This window comes from Strix aluco, chromosome 1 (genome assembly GCF_031877795.1).
Source record: "Strix aluco isolate bStrAlu1 chromosome 1, bStrAlu1.hap1, whole genome shotgun sequence".
Classification (NCBI taxonomy): Eukaryota; Metazoa; Chordata; class Aves; order Strigiformes; family Strigidae; genus Strix; species Strix aluco.
Genome location: NC_133931.1, coordinates 64,658,242 through 64,669,454, shown reverse-complemented (window position 1 = coordinate 64,669,454; position 11,213 = coordinate 64,658,242). Strand labels below are relative to the sequence as shown.

Sequence of the window (11,213 nt, the reverse complement as noted above, 5' to 3'; positions counted from 1 at the left end):
CTATCCCTGAAGCTGTGCACACGTCCTGCCTCAAAGTGCTTAGGCACACCGATGTTAATGAAATTTAAGTGCGTGCCTAAGTGCCCTGCAAAACATACACGAGCAGAGGAATCTTATTTAAGGTTAAAAGCATGGCTAAGTTCTTTAATGAACAGAGCTGCGCTTAGGGGTTTCCTGCAGGATTGAGACCTTAAAGTTAAATTCTGCCGTCATTTACACCCAGCAATGAAAGTCAAATTCTGCCCTCTATTATAAGCAGACAACCCTTTTAGATTGTATTTGAAATCAATGGGATTGCCTGGGTGTAAAATGAGAGCAGTCCCTTAGTGCCAGAGAAAACCAAGCAACAAAGCAATTTTACAATGTTAAATTCAGCAAATAAATTCTGGTATTATTGTTTTTGCTATTGTTACATTATTATTTAGCTTTGCTATGAAATTATATAGATAGAAAACCAGAAAATAATATTTTAAAGACAATTGTCTTGAGCTCCAAAATTTATTTAAGGCAGTAATTTCTAGGCACACATGGCAATCACATTTTATCTTCAAACCAATTCAAGGTGCATTAGCCTGTTAAGATAACATTCAGGAGCTTTCTCAAAAATTAGTAATTTTAAGTAAAACCATTTGTGTCAGTAGGGTCAGAAGCTGGAGAGTTTCTAACACTGGTTGAGCAAAGAATATTGATTCATCCTCCAGCCTTTGTTCAGACAAAATTTCCACTTATGTAAAGGTGGCTTCTGCCTGGGTAAGGTTTCCAAGTCAAAATAATGCTCACACAACCCATCTACAGAACCACACAATAACACTGCAACCTAGTGTGGGTTACCTATGCAAGCCCACATGAGCAAACCTGGCTCAGGAGTCACAAATCACTTGGCCTGTGGGTGGTAAAGGAGATGGAGCTTAGTTAGATCTTTTCCCACTTTATGTTTCTAGCATTGCCAAATAAGTCCTTAAATAAAATGATGGGATTTCTTCTGCTTGTCACATAGTTTCACTTTCAGAAAATATATTAATCACAACAAAAGTTGGGGGTTGGTTTGTTCGGTTGGTTGGGTTTTTTTACAATAAGCCAGAATTCTGTCTATTTCTAAGGAAAAAGAAAAATACTTGTTTGTACAAACTCTAGTTCAAGCAGGGGAACCACGGAGAGGCCTTTCAAGCAGAGTGCTGCCTGCAGGATTTCCAACTTCACAAGGGTAAGGGAAAGATAAGGCAGTTGGTTTCAATACCTAACTTTATGAGGAAAAGGTGAGGAAATGCCACTTGGACTACATGTTTGTGGTTTCTCCTGCCGTTTCCTCATTTACTGGATATATATCATAGCCACTGTGGTTTACCCTCAATGTAACCCCTTCTGTGATGAAAGAAACATCAATCACTCACTATGGTGGGTTTTAGCAATGTAAGTTCATGACACCATAAAATTTGGGAAGTATGGGGACACTGTGCACTGATAAAATGCCAATGTCACTTGCTTAAATTAAGAAACACATTCAGATCTGGTTTAAACCCAAATTAAGAAAGCCATTTTTTAAAAAAAGATTATTTTTCAAATTAAAATTATTCACAGGACTATCACATCACATGATCAACCAGAAGATAGCCCCATTGTAGCAAATCCAGGAAACATACTTGCTTTGATGCTTTCATTCAAAATAATTCCTTTAAAAAACACCAAAACAAACTTAAAAACAAACAAGCAAACAACAAAAAAATCCATACCTGGCAAAATAAATAAACACAAAAGACAATTTAACTTAATTATACCAGGAACATGGATGAATGACAATGAAAAAAATAATTAAAATAATTAAAATAGACTGCATTCAAACTTTCACATTTCTCAAAATTATTACGCTAATGGCTAAAATCCAAAACTTTAAAAAGCTTAAACTTTTAGTATTTTTGTCTATCAAGGAATAAAGATACCTTCTTGTTGTTACAAGCTATGACACTTTAAGGTGAGGAAAAAAATAAAAAAACAAACACCAAAAGCCAACCCCCCAAAACACTAGTCTTTAACAATTCTTTGAAATACGACCTCCTACGTCATTTAATTTTTGAAAACCCTAAGGTCATGTAACACACTTTCTCTGTCATTTGTAAGTACATTAACTCAGTGGCCATACCACAGTGAAATTATGATAATGGGCTGCTAAAATGGGTCATGCAGACACTGCATTTCATGTTAGCTTCAAACAACAGTGAGAATATAGTCCAAATCAAATATGACAGTACAAAAGCACATGGTTTACTTTTCTCAAGGCTTTGCCAGTAACTGGGAAGGAGGCAGCAACCACTAAATATAAATGTAGTAGTGGAGTTTCCCACTTATGAACTGTCCTCTCCCCTAAAAGAAAACTGCCATGACAAAGCAGCAAACTTTTTAATAAAAGTCAGTATTATTCCTTGCAAGGTGTTCCTTTGCATAATACAAAGGTTATCGATAGACAAAGCCCACATTCTTAAAAAGAAAACATTTCATATAAGAAGACTGAGAACCACACAAATCCTCACACAAAATAAAATAGTTTTTGTCTTTTTAAAGTATACAATCATTAGTTTTCACTCTTCTGTCTGTACACAAACAACGGATACTATTGCCTGAAGCCTAGGATGTTCATCGGCATACGTAAGTATTCTCTGAAGAGCCAAGAATTAAAACATAACTAATTTGATACACATACAGAAACCAACAAGCCACAACATTAAAAATTATTATTATTACTATAGAGTTGAATGACAAAATGATCCTGAAGTGCACGCTTCAGGGACAGTTTATGTTCCTGCTTGTATCAATCTACAGGATCAGGAATACCGTTTGCAAAATTCACACAAGCATGGCACATCGGGGTTTGCTTGTCCTTTCTTTTTTCATACATAGTGTTGCAGTTGGGAGGAAAAGAACTGCAGTGTTGAGTCTCTTAAAGACGACCTCCCGAAAATGCAGGCAATCCACACAGGATCGAAATCTGTGCACCAGTTAAAATCATACAACTGCATTTAACCCATTGATTTTTTATGATATTAATACTTATTAACTACCTGTAATAAAGGCACAATTTTCTATAAAAAGCCCTTTTCTCTTTCTTTGTCTTTTCTGCACAATTTGAAAACTGTCAGTCTAATAGTTCCTAAGAGAACTCAAAGCAGTAAGGTTGACGAACACAAAAGCATAGAAACACCATTGCATGCAAAAGTTAGCTGAATAGCACAGATAATTGCTTAGATAATTATTTTGAGAGAAGCCCTGCTGAAAGCTCCTATATTTTATCATACATGTTAAGTGTACATGACCCATGTCCTACATGTGAGCTATGTGTTGGTTGATAACTGAATTAGTGACTTTTTGCTTTTTCTTTTCATTCAATACAATAAATAACATGTGCAGTTAGCTAAAAGAAGAATGGGCAACCTAGATTACCAGGCTCATATTTATTTTTAAGCAAATCGTGTCTGTCAGACAGGGGGAGAAATCAAGTTACATAATTTATGTAAAGGGTGTCCATTACGTACACAGTAATGTAACAGTCTCTGAGAGGACAAGCAAGTAGCAGTGAGAGAAGTTGCTCTTGAGGAAGATCACATTGCCCAGCTCCAGCCCATGAGCTTCCTGAGCCTTATGCAGCCTGACTGACAATGAGATTTAATGTAGCCTAACTATAGTAGCCTTGAGCAGAGATGCAATTATAACAGGAAGGCATAGAGAGTTTTAGTGTATTAGACTGTATCAGACTGTTGCGAGCATCAGTGGCATAATCAGCAAGCGCTCGCTTTTCCAGGCTCTTCCCCCCACCACCTGAAAATTCAGAACACAAGAACCTTCCACTATTAAGAACTTGAGTAAAGGTCATTTTGTTTTCCTCAATACCGTAAAAAATGGCATAGCTAGATTTGACATGCATATGCAAATCAGCACAGAGAAAAAAACCTGATTTTCCTTCACACTGGATTACTATATCTGTATGAAATGTTGATATAAACACCTTGACTAAGAAAAAACCCCACACCAGCTCTGTGATTTAATTGGCAGGATAGACTTAACAGATGTAGCAGTGCTGGACAAGGTTCTTGTCTCATGGCAGATGATAACAAAAATGTACAGTGCTATCTATACTGATCAGAAAAATATAAATTCAACTTAAACTGTATTTTAACATACTTTTATCATTTACACAAAGAAGATGGGGAAGTATTTTACAGTATCTTAGAATAATACATCAATTACAGTTAACTGATTAATAAAAGCAGTATATATAATGCAAACCAAATGGAAATATTTATATGGGGTGGAAAGAGATCACCATGACTGTTCGATTTTAGACATTTGAGGTGTCCTAATATGCCATATGTCACTTAGTGCTTTGACATGCAGTCTTTCTTGGCCTTAATTAATGCTTTTGTTTCAAGGAGTTTTGAGTATATGAATCTACCAACTAAATAACTGAACCCACCCCCCAAAAAAAAGTCAAACCATTCTATTTCACCAAGAAGATAACCAACCCAAATGTTAACTAAATGTGTGTTTATACAAAGTTTAGAAGGAGAACTTTTGGCAAGAATAAATAGAGACTGTTATTTTGACCGTACTTTTCATAAAACACATGTTCACACAGAACCACAAAAGGCATACATACAGACTAAATACATGAAAAGAAAAAAATCCCAATCCCACCTGTTTATGACAAAAGGAGTCGCCAAATTATGTATTAACTTCTACAACCCATTCTAAACTTCTTTTTTAAGCCTTGTGATGGGTCTAGATAGATAATACGCGCACTAAAGTAACACAGAAATATACCTTAATCTAGCACTAACATCTTTAATTTGTCACTTTCATGGCAGACATTTCCAGATAGTCTAGAGGTCCAGAAATTTTATGTTGCCAGCACAAAAGCAACTGAAGTACCTGACCACTTAAGCCCTCATATTTTAAAATTCATGACAGAAGCAAAGTAAATTTTACTAAAGACTATTATATAATCAATAATTTGTTCAAAACGTTTTTCACATGGAAAGTTATGATGTTATTTCAAGCAACTGCTTATTACTATGTTATAAAGCATATTCCTCTGCAATATTCTGTTCAGGATCATGAAACCTTGGCAGAGTTATACATTTCCTCTTGATATACAGCAAGAAGTAACAGAGTTTGGGACAGTAATAAAAAGGATTCATCACTTTAAAATAGTTTAACATCCATTGTGTGCATTAAATGTTGGGGAAATGTTTGCAGGAACTACCGCAAAAGAGCCGCAAATCTAATTCTTTTCCCCTGTCTGATTGATACAATCAGGAATTCATTTAAATGGTCCTTTAGTGAGCTGTCATCAAACTGCAGCCCATTTACAGAAGGTTAGCTAATTAATGAACTCTTGATTGAAGATTAATTTGGCAACGCTTTTTAATTTTCGCCTTAAAACCATGACAAACAATGATGTATTTTAATTAGAGCTTCAACTATAGCTGCGTGCTTTATATACATCTTTGATATTGTAAACAGATGACATCTATTCATCGGTAAATAGAAAATAATGTTTAATTATCTGGAAATTAACAAAAGACTAACAACGTATCCTTATTTTACACACGCAGAAATAACATCTGTCCATAAAATGAAATGTCTTATCGAAGAATGTAGATTCCACCACTGTACTTCCAAAATCCCTCTGTAACACATTGCTTTAATAAAAACTACTAAGTGCTAATTAAAAAGAGAGATACAAGCAGGTGTATTCTGTACGGATACCTACAGATGTAGTAATCCAACTACCCGATATAAACCTGTTTCTTCTACCATAAAAATAATGCTGTCTTCATGTAAACTGATATTTCTGCACAATGATCGGTGATTTATTTGTGAAATTGCTAGAATGGCAAAGCCACACAGAGGTCTCAAACCTCTTGACTAAGGTAAATAAAATGTCATAATATATTTAGCAAATACTAATGGAAAAAATAGAGAAAAACGTCAACAGAAGATGTCAGAAAACAAATGTGAATGGGAAGGAATAAAATTCCTAGCATGTCTTCCCCCAAATAAAGTCACTGTTCATAGTGCTGCAGCCTAAATAATAGTGGCAAATTTAACTGCATTTTCAGAAAAAGTTCAATCACATTTTCAATTTATCATTTATTTTCCAGTACTGTCTTCTATTTAAAACTTTTTGTTTTCTTTTTGAAAAGATATGCCCTTTCATAGCTTTATTTTTACATGCTGTGACCCCCAATTCAGTTACTCTAACCACAAAAAGGCTGCAATGAAACACCATCGTTAAGTGAAAGCAGCAGTAAGTTCCTGCATATTGTCTGTGTTTTTGTTGTGTGTTTGCTTTAAGGACAGGAAAACGGAATAGCATTTAAGATGCTCATAATAACCATGCTCACAAATAACACAATCAATAGCTTGTGGTTTTTTCAGAAATCATTTTCAACTAACTTGTCTCCTAACAGTGGAGATGTAGAGTGCTTTCATCTGTTTGAGATCTGGCCTTTAATTGCTTCAGATTAACATTAAAATGCTATAATGCTTACAAAAAATGTTTTGGCTATAATGTCATACATTTTATTTCATTTTAAACACTCATATATATGACAAAATATTCATCAATAACAGCAAAGATAAACCTAGAAATTAATTCAGTCTAAGAAGGTCTCACTTCCCCATTGATTATGTAGTCAGAGCTCGGTTAGGCAGGTGAAAGGTTCTGAATCAAACCAGAGTCATCTTTGCCTGAACGTAAGAAACTCACAGCACATGTATGCGCTTCTCCAAGAAAGTATATTGGTTAGATGAATATGTGAGCCTTTCTGTAGAGGAATAATGCAGAATGTCGCAATGAGCCAGGCATCAATAGCTGAAAAGCTCGGGGATTTCTATAATTCCATCTTTGTTTTTCATCAACTTTATGGCAGGTGATGTTTCTCACAGGTTTATGGACAGTATAATCAAATACCAGGGAGAACATGAATTCTCGAACATTTTTATAGTGCAGCCATGTCTTAATAAGGAGACAAATCCCAATCCTGAACAGACATCTAAACAGACATAGAGTACTCCTAACTACATGTTTATTTACTGTGTCCCAGCTAAGTAGTATTATTGTTAGCACCCTGGCCAGAAATCATTATCACCTGTGGATGTATGACCTCTCATATTTCAGTTTAGTCACATTTTTGATCATATAGAACAGCTGTGGAAAGTATGCCAATAGCTAACCAAAAAGTACTACCACAAAAACATGTTGTGATTTGTTTTCTCATGTGACTTAGTATCTGGGAAAGAGCAGGAGAAACAGCAGGAGCAAGCTGTCCATGTACAAGCAAATGTTCCTTGAGCTACCAAAACCAATGAAGAAGAAAAATTATTGCTACGGTAACTAACACCTGTGAGTAAATACAATATGCTTTGACAAAAATAAATGCATAAAGTAAAACTGATAATAGCAAAATCCAATTCTACATTCACTGATACAGGTACAAACTCATGGACTCTCCTGACACAGCATGCGTATAAGAGAGGAAGGAATTTGGCTCACTAAAAGCATCTTTTTAATCCAGCAACTGTTCCCATAACCAGGCTGAAAAAAAGATACAAGGTTAGAGGATAAGAGATCCAGTAATGTAAAACCAGTGCCACACAAACATTTGAGAAACAGCTTTCATCAGAACTGTCTAGACCTAGATGTTTAAAATCATCTGCATGAAAAGAGAGAGAGGAAAGAGAAAAATCATCTCCTTGTTCCAAAGGAAATGTTAGATTTTTGTACAATTATTTTAGTTTGAGTGGGTTGTGGAGAGCATTAAAGGAAATGAACAGAAAAAGTGTTTTCATCAGTTGTTAGTTCGTGCTTGAAAAGCTCAAATACTTGTTTCATTTTAACAGCTCAATCTCGGCATCTACTTGTTTCATTTTAACAGTTCAATCTCGGCATCTGTGTACTCCTCAGTGCAGAATACAGGCACTGGCAATGTAGGGACAAGAACGTGTGAGGTACAGGTAAAGGGCAGTGTTTTCCCACCCACCGCAAGGGCACAGCAAGTTCTCACCCAGTGCCTGCAGTGGAACGATATTTCGCTAACGGGAGTGTGCTCTGGAGTACATGCAGCACACCCTCCATCTGGGTCCCCAGCTCTTCAGCGATGGCTCAGTGACTTACTCAGTATTGTTCAATACTGTTAAGTAGCTATCATAATATAAAACAAACAAACAAAAAAACCTGAAGGCCACAATATAAAACATACTTGCTCCTTTTATTTTGAAAAGTGTGGTTTTGTTTAGATTACAACTTCTGTTGCTGCTTCTCCGCAGCGTGTTTTGTAAAACTCTTAGGACCTGCTCCTACCACAGGATGCATATCCTCTGCAAAATACTGCCTGCCCTTATTGGCACCAAGGGTAAATCATAGGAGGTACTGAGCAAATCACAGAAGCAGGCCCTTATTCACTATGTCATCCTGCTGTTAAATCTTCGCTAAAATGTGAGGGGAGACCTCGAGGCATTGCCTTTTGCTGTTTGGTCTTTTCATAAAAATTATCAAGTGTGTGGATGGCAAAATGTAAATCCACGAGGGTTTGTGTTTTCTAATCCAAACATGAATTTATTTAAACAGGGAACCCCGGAAGTATGTTAGAATACTAAAATAAAAGAGGTCATGAAACTACAAAGGATACTTATTTTTCAGCAGTAATGATAAGAATATTAATACTTAGCCTGGAAACAGTAAACAAGCAAGTAAACCGCAAAAACTATTTTAATCCCACACCTGCTTACAGAAAATTCTATACATATACCATGGCACTAATCTGCAGCTGTAATGGAGAATAAAATCTAAATTTTATTACTTTGTTCTATCTATCTGAAGAAAAATACATTGCATTAGTAAATATTCTATGCCTTAGGGACAATATTGTATATATTATGAAAGATTCATGGCACACACTCAGCTACCTTTACAGTAGAACACCTTGGATATTTAATAAAATGCACTTCTTGACTTTTTGGATGGGACTACACTTACAGCCAAAAGACCTCCAGATGTTTCGGACAGCCTTAAACCAGACACCAAAATCTGGCTGGATTCACATTTCCCATCCATGCTCCTTACACCATAATACCCATTATATCCATATGAAAACACCATAGAGTTCTAGAGTGAACTTCTCAGAGAGCTGACTGTCACTCGTGGTCAGGATCTACCTTTCCTGCAATTAATCTGAAAGTAAAAATCTGAGACTTAAGGATGTAGATTTCAAGCCAATGAATTACTTAAAATCTAGGCACCATTCAAAAATGCCCTGAGAATACTCATATATTTAAAGAAAAGTGTATGCTTCACCTTTGAGAAATGAAGTCTTTCTGACATGCATACATACTTGTCAACAGGACTCATATACACATCAGAGGAACACACAGAGGTGGGTTGCAAAAAGAGGACCCGAGCCTCACTAACTACATTAGCAGCTACATAAAAATGAGGACTGCACACTCAAAACTATCAGAGACTGTTACAAAAAGCTAGAATTTCCTGAACTGGTTGAAGCATAATACACAATAAAACAAATATCTTGTTCCAATGATGCTCCTTAAGAATAAGCTTGCTTTCAAAAGAATTTAAGTACTGGAACTCAGTAAAAATAATATATCATGCATACCATGTTTGTGTTAGACTTTTCTTGCCTTTAGAAGAATACAGTCACCTAGTCTCAAACTGTTTTAATTCTGCCTTAAAAGACTTAAGGAATAGAAAGATCAATTTTCTAAAGGTAGTTTTTAGTTTTTATATATATTTTTTTTAATTTAGAAAATACTATCTACTGGTATTTCTTTGCTGATTATTGAAAACAGCTGAAACTAACACGGTCCCTTTTTGTTTACTTCTGCATTCATACGCTGGCATCAAAGACACTGCTAAAGGCTGGGAACGTTAGAGGTGAGTTTACTGCCAGAGCTTGGATCAATAAAGGAGAGCTTTTCCTGTGTGTCTTACCAAACTGAGGTCTTCTTGTCCTCGCACAGTGCAAAAAATCCCACCAGTGCCCATAAAAGGGGTTATTGAGATCCAGACACCTTTTTTTCAAAAGACATATTGTCTCATATTGTTAATCTTCATTTCCAAAGGAAGATGAAGAGAAAGAGAAGCATTTGGCACAGTCTATCACAGTGTTAACCAGGGTAAAATCAACCTTGGGGCTGGCACATTCTGGAGCAGAGAGTTCCCTCCCTCTTGCCTGCTTTTGCCCATTGCAGCCAAGAGCTACTTCTTTAATTGTTTACCTGCTTTCAAACAACAAGCATTTGTCTGTATTCCTGGGCTTAATAATTGTAATTATAAATCAATGTGCATTAATAAAATAAGTTTTTAAGAGCTTAGTTGGCTTGCTATTTATGGCATTATAAAATACTCACAAGTTATAGGAACAATCCCAAGAGGCTTCCATTATCTATTCTTCGAATCATTTTATGATTATCATCTCATAATCATTTCAGAAAGAAACAGGCAAAGTAGCTTTGTAAACATCTATTTAATTTCTCAGTATTGTAATTTGGAATTTTATCTCCCCTGTCCCACTATGGATATTTAAAAATAATTTTAAAAATTAATCCTCTGCCCAGGTTACAGGACACAGGAATAGACATTTTGGCTCAAACCTGCATGATAACATAATATTAGAGACAGTAATGTAGCCAGCTTTGCATGACCTCAAGTATAAGGGCAGGTCTTACTGAACAAGAAGCATGCCTTTAGGTGTCCCCCAAATGTCTTGATGGTTGATGCTTCAACATAAGGATGATTAAGAAACCAACATCCTACCAAAATACTGCACTCTAAAACTTGGAATAAATTCCCCTTTCTCTAGCTGCAACATTTCTGAACAGGGCTTTAGCACTCCATTATTGTGAATGTTTTTTGGCCCAAGGCAAAAAATATTGACAAAGTTCCACCTCCAAGACAGTTATTGTCTCTGTATACTTGATAGTAGCCTTCAGAAGTTCACCTGCCAGTATTAAATCCTTGGTTTGGGTGAGAGAAGTAAAAATTTGCTAGCATTCCAAGCTATTTTACTGTAGCAGCAGCTACAGCAGCAAATCAAATTGTTCTTTCAATTAAACCAGTTCAGTGCCTTAGAGAAGAAAGATCTAGCCTTCCCCTTCTCCAAAAAAAACTGCAGTTTATGCCAAGTCTGAAGTTTTTACTACAACTG

At 35.9% G+C, this 11,213-nt stretch overlaps 1 protein-coding gene across 2 annotated transcripts in view; it reads right to left on the bottom strand.

Annotated features, from left to right (window-relative positions):
* TSHZ1 (teashirt zinc finger homeobox 1) overlaps positions 1 to 11,213 on the bottom strand; it is a 56,229-nt gene that overhangs the window by 14,799 nt on the left and 30,217 nt on the right. The window lies entirely within an intron of this gene.